Source organism: Nelumbo nucifera, chromosome 8 (assembly GCF_055504915.1).
Source record: "Nelumbo nucifera cultivar China Antique chromosome 8, China Antique-T2T, whole genome shotgun sequence".
NCBI lineage: Eukaryota > Viridiplantae > Streptophyta > Magnoliopsida > Proteales > Nelumbonaceae > Nelumbo > Nelumbo nucifera.
In genome coordinates, this window is record NC_142656.1 from 43,915,058 (window position 1) to 43,928,899 (window position 13,842).

Sequence of the window (13,842 nt, forward strand, 5' to 3'; positions counted from 1 at the left end):
CCGAACTGATTAGGATAGTTTGCTAGTTAGGAATTCAGATTTTGATTAGGTTAAGAATTCGGTTTATCAGATAACAATTGATTGATTTATTACTAGTAGTTGTTGTATAAATCCTCGTGGGAACGATACTCTACTCATCACTTTATTACTTGATCGGCTAGTGTAAGCAATATGCATCATCTACTTTTCTTGTTTTTCTTTGAGAGCTTTCCATTGCATCAACACCCACATGTGATTAATGGTCTTCCACCTCTGCTCTTTATCCAATTTTTGCAATGCGTTTGCAAGCCTACATCCATCAAAAACACAAATTTGCTTATATCACTTTCAATGTTAATGTGTGAAATACTAGTTTCCATGGTCTCTAACTTCTTGCAATCATTAAATTCTTTAGTTACTATCTCATGTCTGTGGAAGCATTTCTTGGCTTCAGCACGTGTCCCTAAATATGGTTTGGCTAATTCCTGCTACCAATATTAAAGGAAGTGATACCAAAGAATATAACTTATATTTGCCTACACATTTTCTTCTTGTTGTCAATAATTTTAGTTGAATAATTAATTTCTTATGATTGCTTTTACTTTTTTCATCCAAGTAAAAGAAAATATTGGTAGCAACGTGCCAACAAAGAATGCTTTCATTGATTTCCACCTCAATATCAAGTTCCATGGCATGGACCCTATTATGGTTGGATAGTTGATCGACTTCAAGAAGGCAACGCAACTATCCCTATTGAGGACATCAAAGATAAACGCTCATCGGTGACATCTGTATAAATTGTATACCAATATTTTTCAACCATATCTTTGATTTTGGTGGCTTACAGGAGTGCTTGTTCATCCAAACTATGGTGCAATAGGTGAAGTTTTAGTTCTTAAACCAATACCTACTCAGAGTCTTAGATGGAGGATTGAACACCACCACCATACTCATAGGTGGACAATTGAACACCATTGTCGGTAAGTTATCCACTATATTTTTCTGATTTTTTTGTTGCTGTAAAGTGGCTTTTTGTTTTATTTGTCAAAAAAGTGGCTTTTTGTTTTATTTGTCAAAAAAGTGGCTTTTTGTTTAACTTCGGTATATGTTTTCATATGTTGATACTTTTCCCAAATTATAAGTCATTTTAGAAACCATTAATCACTTATTGATTCACAGTGATGTTGAATTTTGTATTTAGGGAAGGGTGTTGCACCTATTTGGAGTCATTGTGGTGTGAATTCATGGGTGCGTTTGGTTAATTTACAAGAGGTTTAAGCAAGGCTGGTAGGGTTACATGGGGCATCATTCCAGTTGTAGCGTTTGGGGCAATATGGAGTGAAAGAACTAGCAGAATATTTGAGGGGATAATCTTTCAAAATTCTCAATAAATTATCAAATTAATAATAAATATAAATTTAACATAGACAAAAATAGATAAATAAGACCACATGGTGGTCTTTGATGGACTCTCATGGCTCCTTTCAGCTTCAAAAGAAACCCAATGAAGATGAACATATTTTTGAGCTTGGAGGAACCCAATGGTAAGAATCTTCACTATTTTTCCAGTAGAGATTCACATCTCTTCATTGGTTTGTTTTTTAATTTGAGCTCTCCCAAGTGGAAGCAAATTTTTCGAGTTTCTTTGAGATAATCATATAGATGCACTTAATTATCTTTACTGATTCTGTGGTGCCCTGTGTCCATATAAATTTTATTAGGAATTGTGTTGTCCAATTCATAGGACATTTTTAAACTATATATGCCACATGTGCTCATCAAACCTGGAATTTCCATTTCGTAGAAAAACATGCAGATAAATGTGACCAAAATTGCCACTTGAATTGACTGTCATGTAATGTTTTACCCCAAGTAATGGTAATGATATCTTTATCATTTGAAGATCTTGGACTATTATTACAGATATTCGATCATGGTGATCTAAAACTAAAATATAAAGGTGATCTATTTTATGTATGTCATTTGCATTTTCAAATACTTTATGTACTTGTGTGTGCTTTAGAAAACCACTTGTACAAGATATTCAGTTTGGAATTAATTTTCTATTGCATGCATATATTTTTTAGAGTTGTTGTTTATGTTTAATGAATCGTGTACACTTTTTTTTCCAAATAACTCATGTTTGCCTTATTTTCCTAATCTTAGATTCTATTGCTTTCTTTATAGGGGTATTTATGTATTCCATTGCCTTTTGGGCTACTTTATTAAAGTCTTAGCTTCAAGCATTGCAAGGTACATTCATTCTCTACATCATTTTATGTAATAATAAATATTTAAAACTTTGCTAAAAATGAAGGTATTGTTGAATTACAAGGTGATGACTCCAATGAATTCATTTTGTAAAATGACCATTTCCTAAGGAGGAAATGCACCAATTTATATGTGTACTAGCATGGAAACCCATGCAATGCATGGCGTTCAATAGAAATTTGGTTAGGTTTTGGATGGTAATTTTGGGTTTTGGAACTAGTTTGTGTCCAGAACAAGTTCCATTTTAGGGCACATATTGGCTTGTTTTTTAATAGAGAGTTAGAAGGGGGTTCAAAGAGATTTAAGATAAAACAAAAAGATTTTCAGTTCAACCATTTTTTATGTTATCAAGTAGCTTCAAAGTCTTTGATTACATACAAGTTGGTTTTGAAAACAAACATTTGCATAGAATCATAAGCTAAAAGTGGTTTTTCAATTCCCTCTTTCCCTTGCTTTTCAATTTTAAATTTCAAGAAGTTTTGGATTTGATTGGAGGTCTGCATTTGTGTCCCTTAAGTGCTATTTTATTTCTTTGTATTACATAAGGTAGGGTAGATTTTAATATTTCATTTGGATTCCATTTTTTTTTAAGTTTTCTCTTTTGGTTTCAAAGGTGAGTTTTCACTTCAGATTTAAATGTCAATCTTAAATTTCCAAAAATTAGGTTTTGTACTCCTGAATAATTAGAAGCGTTGGATTCTAGTTTATATGTAAAGCTTCATTTGTTATTTGATTTTGATACAAAGGTTGTGAATCGAAGTTCCTTCTTAAAATGTTTGCACAAGTTAGTGATCTTTATTTGCCATACAATCTATTTGTAAATTTCTTATTATTTAAATTTATAATTATTTCCAATTAGAAGGAAATTACTTAACATACTTTGCTAGGTAGAAGCTATGATGGAGAGTTACGTAAATGCCTAAGTAGATCTCTTTGATTGCAAACAAATCCTTTAACTGAAATAAATAAATCATATACTGACAACTTTATTATGGTTTGTATTTATAACGCCTTTAAATAGATTTTTATGTTTGCAAGTGGAAGTTTGGGAGTGGTGGAAGTTTGTTGGTAGCTGAGTTATTCAATAGAAAGTGTTGTTTTTTGGGGGATTAAAGCTCTTAATGGTCATTCAGAGGGTAGTCCATGAAGATATATAGATTATTCTTGCCAATATTTTTACTTTTATTTAATAGTTTAAATAGAATTGGTACTTTGGCTACTCATAAAGTAGCTAAGTATGCTGAGTTGGGATAATTTTGTTAGTTTAAGTATGTAATCCTTTTGTCTTTTAATGTCAAATTTAATAATTTTGTACTTGTTTGGATAAAATGTAGGGATATTCAATATCATAATGAAATACAAGAAATTTCAACTATGCATTACATTGGTTATTTGTTTGTAAAGAGACTGGGCCAAATGGGTCCTAGTATCCTCTCTTGTAATATCTTTTTTCTTTTATTGTTGGCTAATGGGCCTGTTATTTCTTTTTGTTTAATCTCTTTATGTTACTGCCTAGATAGCCGCCCACTTAAGGGCATACTTGTCATTACTCTAACTTTAATTCTTAACAAAAAAAGGATTAGAGGAGAAAGGGAAGATAATTCGATTCTTCTTCTTCTTCCTTCTCTTTTCGCCATCTTCTTCTCTTGTGTTGCTGCTCTTTACTTCTCTTCTTCCTTTTTCTTCTAATCTTCAAATTTACACCTAATATTTGAGGACTGATTTACATCTTGGTATGAGAGTCAGGTCTACTTCTTCCTTTTTTCTTTCTTCTTTTTTTCCCATACACCCTTAGATTAAGAGAGTGTATGGAGAGATAGATTCTCAATAGTTCAGAGGATTTCTGGTCTAGTTGGTAGAGGGTTTGGAGAGTTTAAATATGCCTGGATATTGCCAAGAAGCAGTGTTGTTCTATTGCTGCCCAAAACCCTAACCGATTAGAGATTTTTGAAGGTACAGGTAAAGGTGAAGCTTTGGGTGTGGCACTCTGTGCTTGGGAGGTGTCTTGCGACTCCTAAAGGGTTCAGTGAGGAGAGTAGGCGACAAGTTCATTTGCAGGGTCCATCTACAGAACACTTTGCACATGCTGGAATAAAGCCATAGGGTCCTACTGTGAAAAAGGAGCAGATATGTGAATATTGCAAGAAACCGAGGCATACAAAGGACACTTGCTGGAAGCTTCATCCTGAGCTTCTTCCTGATAGGTTTATGAATAACAACAACTCTAAGAAGGGCAGTCAGGTAGGAAAGCCTAAGGCAACTAATGTTGCTATAGTACCTGAAGGAGGAAATAAGGAGAGTGAAGAGAAATCAACCATTGAGCAATTGGCAGCAATGAAGGCGGATTTTGAAAAGTATGGGAAGCTACTAAATCACTTGGAAGCTACTGTTTCTTCATCTCACTCTTCCAGCAACAATACATCATCTTCATCAGCATTTGCTCACTCAGGCATTTGTGCTTCTGCAAATCATGCTTCAGTTTCAGGTAATCATAAAATCCCTTGGATTATTGATTTTGGTGCATCAGACCATATGACTAGCCTATCTAATCTCTAATGCTCATACCACCTCTCTGGCAAAGAGAAAATATCTCTTGCTGATGGGTCTTTTGCTCCCATCTCTAGTAAAGGAGATATAAAGACCTCTGACACCCTTTATTTATCCTCTGTCCTTCATGTCCCTAAACTTAACACAAACCTTTTATCTGTTAGCAGCTTAACTAAATCCATGAATTGCAGCATAACCTTTTTTTCCACTCATTGTGTTTTTCAGGACTTGCAATCTCAGAGGATGATTGGGAGTGGCCACGAGGCAAACGGAATATACTTGCTGGACACACCAGATCGAGCTTTGGGACCACCTCATGGGGTTGCCTTAGAGTCAGTTTTGTCAGAGTCTGTTAACAAAGTCTTGTTATGTCACTTCCGGTTTGGTCATTTGTCATTTTCTGCTTTGAGTCATTTGTTTCCAGATATATTTAAGGGAGTGTCTTTATCGAGTCTTCATTGTGAGTTGTGTGAACTGGAGAAGCATTGTAGACATTCTTATTCAATAAGCAATAAAATATCTCTTTCTCCTTTTCATATTGTTCACTCTGATGTGTGGGGGCCATATCCTTTTTATTGATAACTACTCTCGTTACACTTGGATTTATCTCATGAAATCCAGGGATGAAGTACCAGTTATTGTGCAAAAATTTTATGAACTCATCCTCACCCAGTTTAACACTCGTATCAAAATATTTCATTCTAATAATGCTAAGGAGTATTTTGAGAGAAACCTCTCCACCTATCTTGAAACTTTTGGTCTTATTCATCAAAGTTCTTGTTCCTACACTCCACAACAAAACGGGGTGGCGGAAAGGAAGAACAGACATGTGGTTGAAGTTGCTAGATCCCTCTTGTTTGCATCCCATGTTCTTATAAAATTTTAGGGAGATGTTGTTCTTACTGCTACTTTTTTGATCAACCATATGCCCTCTTGGGTCCTTGAATTCAAAACCCCCTTTAACCTTATCTTCCCGGATGAGGATATTTTTTCTCTTCCTCTCCGTATTTTTTGGTGCACTTTCTATGTGCATATTCACAGTCATCAAAGGCACAAGTTTGAACCTAAGGCTCATAAATGTATTTTTCTGGGATATGCTTCCACACATAAGGGATATTGCTGTTTTGATCCAGTTCGTAGCACCCGCTTTGTATCTCGGGATGTCACATTTGCTGTGTTGACTCCTTTCTATAGCATTTCTCCTGAGGGAGAGAAATCTGAAGAGCCCTTTTCTATGTCTCCAGCTATTCCTATTCCCATTCCTCTTGAATCCTATCATGAGGTGTCTACTTCTCCCACTCGACCTACCTCCGATATTCCTATTCCTCCTCCTCCTCCACCTCATTCTCCTATAATTCCTCCTCCTCCTGTTCTCCAAAGGTGGTACCAAATGTAGAGATTCAGACATGGGCAGGTTGTTTCCACTCCTATAGAAGAGCCTCTTGCTCCTCCCATCATTACTGAGGTAACATGCCAACCTTCTTCTGACCCATCTATAGCTTTCCCAGACCTTGACCTTCTTATTGCTCTCCGCAAGGGTAAGCGGAAGTGTACAACCCATTATATCTCCAAACACCTGTCTTACAACCTTCTCTCTCCTTCCTACTACTCTTTTCTTGCATCTGTCTCTTCCCATGTGATACCTAAGTCCATACCAGAAGCCTTACCTCAACCTGATTGGAGGGATGCTATGATGGCTGAACTGGATGCTTTGCATAAGAACCATACCTAGGATATTGTTGACTTGCCTGAAGGGAAGGAACCAGTGGGTTGTAAATGGGTGTTTACCATTAAATATCACTCTAATGCCTCTATTGAGAGGTTTAAGGCTAGGCTGGTTGCTAAGGGCTACACTCAAATGTATGGCATTGACTATTTTGAGACATTTGATCATGTCGCTAAGATGACCTCAGTCAGGGTTTTGTTATCTCTAGCCGCTACTTTTGATTGGCCCCTACACCAGTTTGATGTTAAAAATGCCTTTTTGAATGGAGACCTGCACGAAGATGTCTATATGTCTTTGCCTCTAGGGGTGTATGGGAAGGAAATGCAAGGCAAGGTGTGTAAACTGCAGAAATCTATTTATGGTCTCAAACAGTCTCCTCGGGCTTGGTTTCAGAGGTTTAGGGCTGCTCTTGTCTCCTTTGGCTACACACAAACTCAATCTGATCATACCCTGTTCTTGAAGAGAAATGGCTCTCTGGTGACCTTCTTGATAGTTTATGTTGATGATATTGTGGTCACGGGTAATGACACTCAAGAGGTCAGTAAACTAAAAAGGTTTCTCAACTCTGAATTTGAGATCAAGGATTTGGGAGATCTTCGGTATTTTTTGGGCATTGAAGTTGCTAGATCTAAGGATGGTATTTTCATTTCTCAGCGTAAATATGTCATTGACCTCCTTGCTGAGACTGGTAAACTTGGAGCTAAGCCAATCTCCACTTCTATTGATCCTAATTATAAGCTTTCTGCTACAGATGGTGAACTTTTATCTGATAAGGAGGTGTTTTAGAGACTGTTTGGGAAGTTGTTATATCTTTGCATGACTCGGCTAGATATTTCCTATGCAGTAAGTGTTATTAGTCAATTTATGCATTCTCCCAGAGATACTTATTTAGCTGCTATAGAAAGGGTTTTATATTACTTGAAAGGTACTCCAGGGAAAGATATTCTGTTTGCTAAACATGGACACATGAAGTTGGAAGTTTTCACTAATGTTGATTGGGCAGGATGTGTTGATGATAGGAGATCCACCTCAGGTTATTGTGCTCTGGTTGCTGGGAACATTGTGTCATGGAGTAAGAAACAGTCTGTAGTTGCTAGATCCTCAGTTGAAGCAGAATACAGGGCAGTGGCACATGGTGTGTTAGAATTACTCTGGCTATGATCCATTCTAGAAGAATTGGGGGTTAACTACGAGAAGCCAATGATGCTCTACTGTGACAACCAAGCAGCTATCAACATTGCACATAATCCTGTTCAACATGACAGAACTAAGCACATTGAGGTTGATAGACATTTTATAAGGGAAAGAGTTTCCTCAGGAGATGTTTATTTGCCATTCATCATAACAGACGAGCAATTGGCTGATATCTTGACCAAGGGAGTTCCAAGAGGGAAAATGACACACTATATAAGCAAGCTGGGCATGATTGACATTTATGCTCAACTTGAGGGGGAGTGTAAAGAGACTGGGCCGAATGGGCCTGTTATTTCTTTTTGTTTAATCTCTTTATGTTACTGCCTAGCTGGCCGCCTACTTAAGGGCATACTTGTCATTACTTTAACTTTAATTCTTAATAAAAAAATGATTAGAGGAGAAAGGGAAGATAATTCGATTCTTCTTCTTCTTCCTTCTCTTTTCGCCATCTTCTTCTCTTGTGTTGTTTCTCTTACTTCTCTTCTTCCTTTTTCTTCTAATCTTCAAATTTACACCTAATATTTGAGGACTGTTTTACATTTTTGTTGTTTCAATGAATCCCATTTAATCAATCATGGTATAAAGTGGTTATTATTGTAATTGCATTAATAGGCTCAAAATGAGATCAATAGTAATGACATACAATGGTCATTATTTTTTAGCTTATTAATGATGGTATTTTTAGTTATTATGATGTGTTCAATAATAACAAAATATTTTGTGATTAATAGTTTTGAATTCATTAGTGACGATAATTCGTGGTCACTAATGTGTGCTTAGTAGTGACGGAATAAGTCATTGTTAATAGTTTTAAATTAATAGTGATGAGATTTTCTGTTACTACTACAATACTTTTAACGACCAAAATTTTTAACTCGTCACTATACTTTTAGTGGCAAGGACTTTACCGAGAGGTGGCGACAATCTATTCCCATCATTAAAAATTTTAAACGACAAATTTTAGACTTTTAACTACGACTTTTTTTATCGTTAAAAACCTCTTTTCCTGTAGTGTAAGAAGTTGTCTTTTGATTGTAAAATTAGGTGGAATTCAACATGTTAGATGCTTCATAATGCTTTGATTTATAAGGATGTTTTCTTTCGCATAAGACAACATGAGTCACAATATAAATGTTTGCCAAGTGAGGAAGAGTGGGAGTTGGGAAAGAAAATTTGTGGGAGGTTAAAGTTATTCTATAATGTGATTGAATTGTTCTTGGGATCTAAGTACCCCATAACAAATATGTATTTTCCCCAAGTTTGTGAGATTAGAATAGCATTATTTCACTGACTTAGTTGTTCATGCAAGATTGTAAGGAAGATGCCATAAAAAAATGTTGGAAAAAGTTAATAAATATTAGTGTATGATTAATGACATTTTGGATGTAGCAGTTGTGTTTGATGCAAAGTATAAGATGAAGTTGATGGAATATTATTTTTCTATAATATATAGGGGTGGTGCATTGGATGAGATTGAGAAGATTCACAAATTATGTTATGACTTATTTCATGAATACCAATTCAGATCCAATTTGAATAAGGAGGTTGGACACAATGATGGAACTTTATGTAATCCAGCTTGTACTTATGAAAATGTTTTAATGGAAGGTCAAGATCCTCTTTGCAAGTACGACTTGTTTGTTAATAGGAGTTTAAGTAATGTGAATTTGAAGTTAGAGTTGGAAGTCAAATGGGCTAAAGTATCCTACCTTACAAATAATTACTGGATATGTGCTACCTATTCCTATTTCTATAGTTGCTTCAGAGTCCACATTTAGCACTAGGGGAAGATTAGTAAGCCCACATCGTAGTAAACTTCATATTAAGACATTGGAGGCATTGATGTGTGTTCAAAATTGGTTTATGTATGAAATCTAAGGTAATCATATTTTAATTGAAATTTATCTATATAAATGCTCTTCTTGGTGATGATCCTTTCAGTTTTGATACCATCAATAGTGATGATTTTGATGCAGAAGATGAGGTATGAATTAAAATAATTAGTATTAAAATTTCTATATGAGTCAAAGTCATTTTATCTTAATCATCATGTACTTTTTCTTTTTTAATTGTTTCAAGAAAGCAAATAAGTAGATTGAAGTAGAATTTGTTTAATTGAGATGGTTTTTGTCTATTGAGATAGCCTTTAACTTTGTGGTACCCTCTCAGTCTTAGTCTTGTCTCTTCACTTTAAATTCTTTAATTGATTAATTGATTTTAAAGTAAGATTTTAGAGTTAGGAAGAATTTTGTTGGTTCTTCACTTTAAATAAATGTTCTTTTTCCTGTTGAAATCGAGCTATTTATCATCAAAATTAATAAATTATTGCATAAACTTAACACAATAAGAAGTTTGACATATGGATAGTTGTTTTTTTCCAGGATCAAGTTGAGGCGGAATAGGGATGTGTTTTCACTTTTCAAAGCACTTTCTTTTGCAAAAGAAAATGGAATTTGGTGCATGTGTTTTTTGGATGCTTGGCTAATGGTGGATGCTTTAGAGGGAAAAGAATCTTTAATATACTGGGTTTTTGCTAAACGGACTAATAGTCACTGATAATTTTGAACTAGATGATGGTAGATATTTGATAGTCGTTGTTGGATTTCTTTTTTTAGTTTTTCCTTTACTTGACTTTGCATTAATGAAATTTCTTATGCAAGTGTTGTTATTTCAAAAATCTATTGTTTTATTTATAAGTCCAACATGGATAAGAAGCCTAGAGTGAATCTGTTGTGTCTATAGGTTACTCCCAAAATAAGCTGAAATGTTTGGGCACTGTCCAATTGGGTTGGGTTGACTACCTACCTAGCTTTAAGCATACTATTAGCTTGCTATTCAGAAAAATTGCCATTCTATTTTTGTTTTTTTATGCCAAAATTATAACAGATTTTTTTTATAGAGAAAACTATAGCATATTTTTCTTTTTGATAGAGAAAACTATAACAAAAAACTATAGCCGAGTTGTTATAAAGAAAACTATAGTAGTTTTTTTTTTTTTCTTTTTGATAGAGAAAACTATAGCAGATTATTCTTTTTAATAGAAAAAACTATAGCAGATTATTTTTTTTATAGAGAAAACTATAACATATTTTTTTTGAAAATTTTCTTTGCTTTTATGTGGTGGTATATTCCACCTTATTGTATTTGTTAATAGATCTTTTTTTATTATTATAAAAAATGTTGGGAATACACAGTTAAAGTCAGTATTAAGCCTAAATAATAGCCTACTATTTTGGATTTGGCCTAGGTAAATGGTTGCAGGGTGGGGAAATTTTGGGGTTCCCCATACCTGACAGGGACGGGGGTGGGGGCTAACTAATGCCCCAATACTGGGGATGGGTTAGGGGATTTAGGTAATGGGGCGGGGACAGGGAGGGGGTGTCTCGCCCCATACCTGCCCAGTTGCCATTCCTACTTCCTATGGTCTGTACTGCTTCAATATTAAGTTCTCCAATTGAATGGTCTTTTTTTGCAAGATACGCATGCCTCATACCAAAGACCTTGATCAATATCAATTTATGTAATGTTGTTAGTCATTTGATATCATTGCAATTATAAACATAAGCTTGTTAGATATTAATATGAATACATTTAAAATATATCATTCTTTTGTTTATTGAGAAATACAATCTTAGATCGAATGGTGAATGGTAGAGAATTCAACTGAGAAACGGTGATTGTTTTTTATTATGAAAGTTAGGTAGATGGGGGACCAACATTTCTATAATACCAAATCATTCTTTGTGCTTCTTCATTTTCTCTTGCCCTATTCATGGATTCTTTTACATTTATAAAATTATGTGCACTAAGCATTAAAGAAAATGAGAAAGTAAAATTATCTATGATTTTTTGCTACCAAGAATGAAGGTGCTTTGCCTCATTGATTTTGAAATTCCAATGGAATTTGCTATAACAATCCTAAAAATATATCAAATGTTAGTATGAAAATTATTCATATAAATAATTACTGAATGTTACATGATTGTATTTACCATGATGATATGGAGTCACTTTAACTGTTTAGCTAGTAACTAATAGTAGTTATTTTTTATTTCAAAAGATGTAGTTGGATTTATGTCTCCAGCCTCATCCCATAAAGTCAATGTAACATGAAACATGCTTTTATACACAAAAGTGTTGTCATTGAATCCTATTATTGATTAAAATACTCCTATTTTTGTATTTGGCTCCTCTTTAATTGTGTAGACATAAAATGTAATTTGAACTATACCTTTCACCTCATTCAATTTCTTCTTATTATTTTTTATATTTAAGGTGTTAGCTCCCATTCTCTCTCATTAAATTTTATATTTAAGTTTTTTTTTTCTGACCAATAAATTCTATCAATTAAATCTATATCCAATACTTTTCAAAATATAAAGCTCATGTATTTTAAAACTAACCAAAAAATGAAATTGCTCTTCATCTTGGTGGTATATAAACAATTCAACCATCAGGATTGATGGATCAATTTTTTGTGCTAAGTACCTCGTCATTTAGTCTGAGTTGGGGGCATATTAGGTGCCAATTTAACTAGGCCGAGCTGGGTTGGTTAGGTGCCGAACTGACTGGGTCGAGTTAGGCAGGTTAAGTGACGAGCTGACTGGGCCGAGCTAGGCAGGTTAGGTGACGAGCTGACCAAAGTGCTGAGCTGACCAGAGGGCCGAGCTGACCAGAGGGCCGAGTTGGATTGATTGTTGAGCTTCGTCGTTCTTTAGAGACCTGCAAGGAATCAATGTCAGAGGACCCGGGGTGGCTAACACAAGGTCGCTCCGATGCTTAAGTCAGTACTCTCATAATAGACTGCGAGCTAAAAATCACAAAGTATGAGAGCTAGAATATGCTTACTTGCCCCCCCCCCCATGCCATTGGGGTTGGTGCCTTTATATAGGCATTGTTTGGCGTGGGCTTCACGCACCACATCCAAGATTTTCGCGAGGCCGTCTAAGTGGTCCGAGATTCTCGGAGGTAACCGCCATGCACGTTGACCACCCTCAGGATCGTTCGGTACATGGGCCAACTTCCAAGGATCGTGTGAGTGTTAGGATATGCATGCTGAATTCGTCAGCGAGCACGTCTTGCAGGCTGCTAGGTCGGCGCCTGTGCCAGGCCGCCAGGTTGGTGCCTGTGCCAGGCCGCCAGGTTGGCGCTTGTGCCAGGCCGCCAGCTCGTGCCTGGGCCAGGCCGCCAGGTCAGCGCCCATGCCAGGCCGCTAGGTCAGCGCATGTGCCAGGTCGCCAGGTCGACGCTCGTGCCAGGCCGCTAGCTCGTGCCTGGACCAGGCCGCCAGGTCGCGCTTGGGCCAGGCCGTCAAGTTGCACCTGGGCTAGGTTGCCAGGTGGGACACCATCAACTTGGCTAAGGCAAGTTGATGGCTAAGTGGTTCCAGGTGTCACCTAGTTGTTTCGAGGTGCCATGTGTCACAATATCATTGGAGGGCCAAAATCCGCCCTCATCATTTGCCCCCCACTCCCGAGCTGAAAGTAACTCGGCGAAGGGAGTAGATTGCTCATTTTGGCCTGAAATGACTAATTCGAAGAGCTCGTAAGCGTCGATTCAATTCCTTAGGCTCTGGGAGCGACTTGCAGTCCACTCTCCTTACCCTTGATTTTGCCCATGCCGAAGAGGCGACTGTGTCTTATGCGGTGCCGAAGTCTTTGCCAGTTCGACACTTTAGCCCTTAGGCTCTGGGAGTGACTCGTAGTCCACTCTCCTTGATCTTTGATTTTGCCCATGCCGAAGAGGCGACTGGGTCTTGTTTGCCCATGCCAAGGAGGCGATTGAGACTTGTATGCCCATGCCGAGGAGGCGACTGGGACTTGTATGCCCATGCCGAGGAGGCAACTGGGACTTATGTGGTGCCGAGGTCTTTTATCAGCTTGCCAGTTCGCACCTGGGCCAGGCCGCCAAGTCGCGCCTGGGCCATGTCGTCAGGTCGGTGCCTGGGCCAGACCGCCAGGTCACACCAGGGCCAGGCCGCCACGTCAGTGCCTGGGCTAGGCCGCCAAGTCGCGCCTGGGCCAGGCCGCCAGGTCGGCGCCTTAGAGCTACGGCTGTGCTGCATCAGCCTCGTTAGTGACGTTGGTTACCCATTCCTACAAGAAGCTACTAGGAGCTCGACCTAC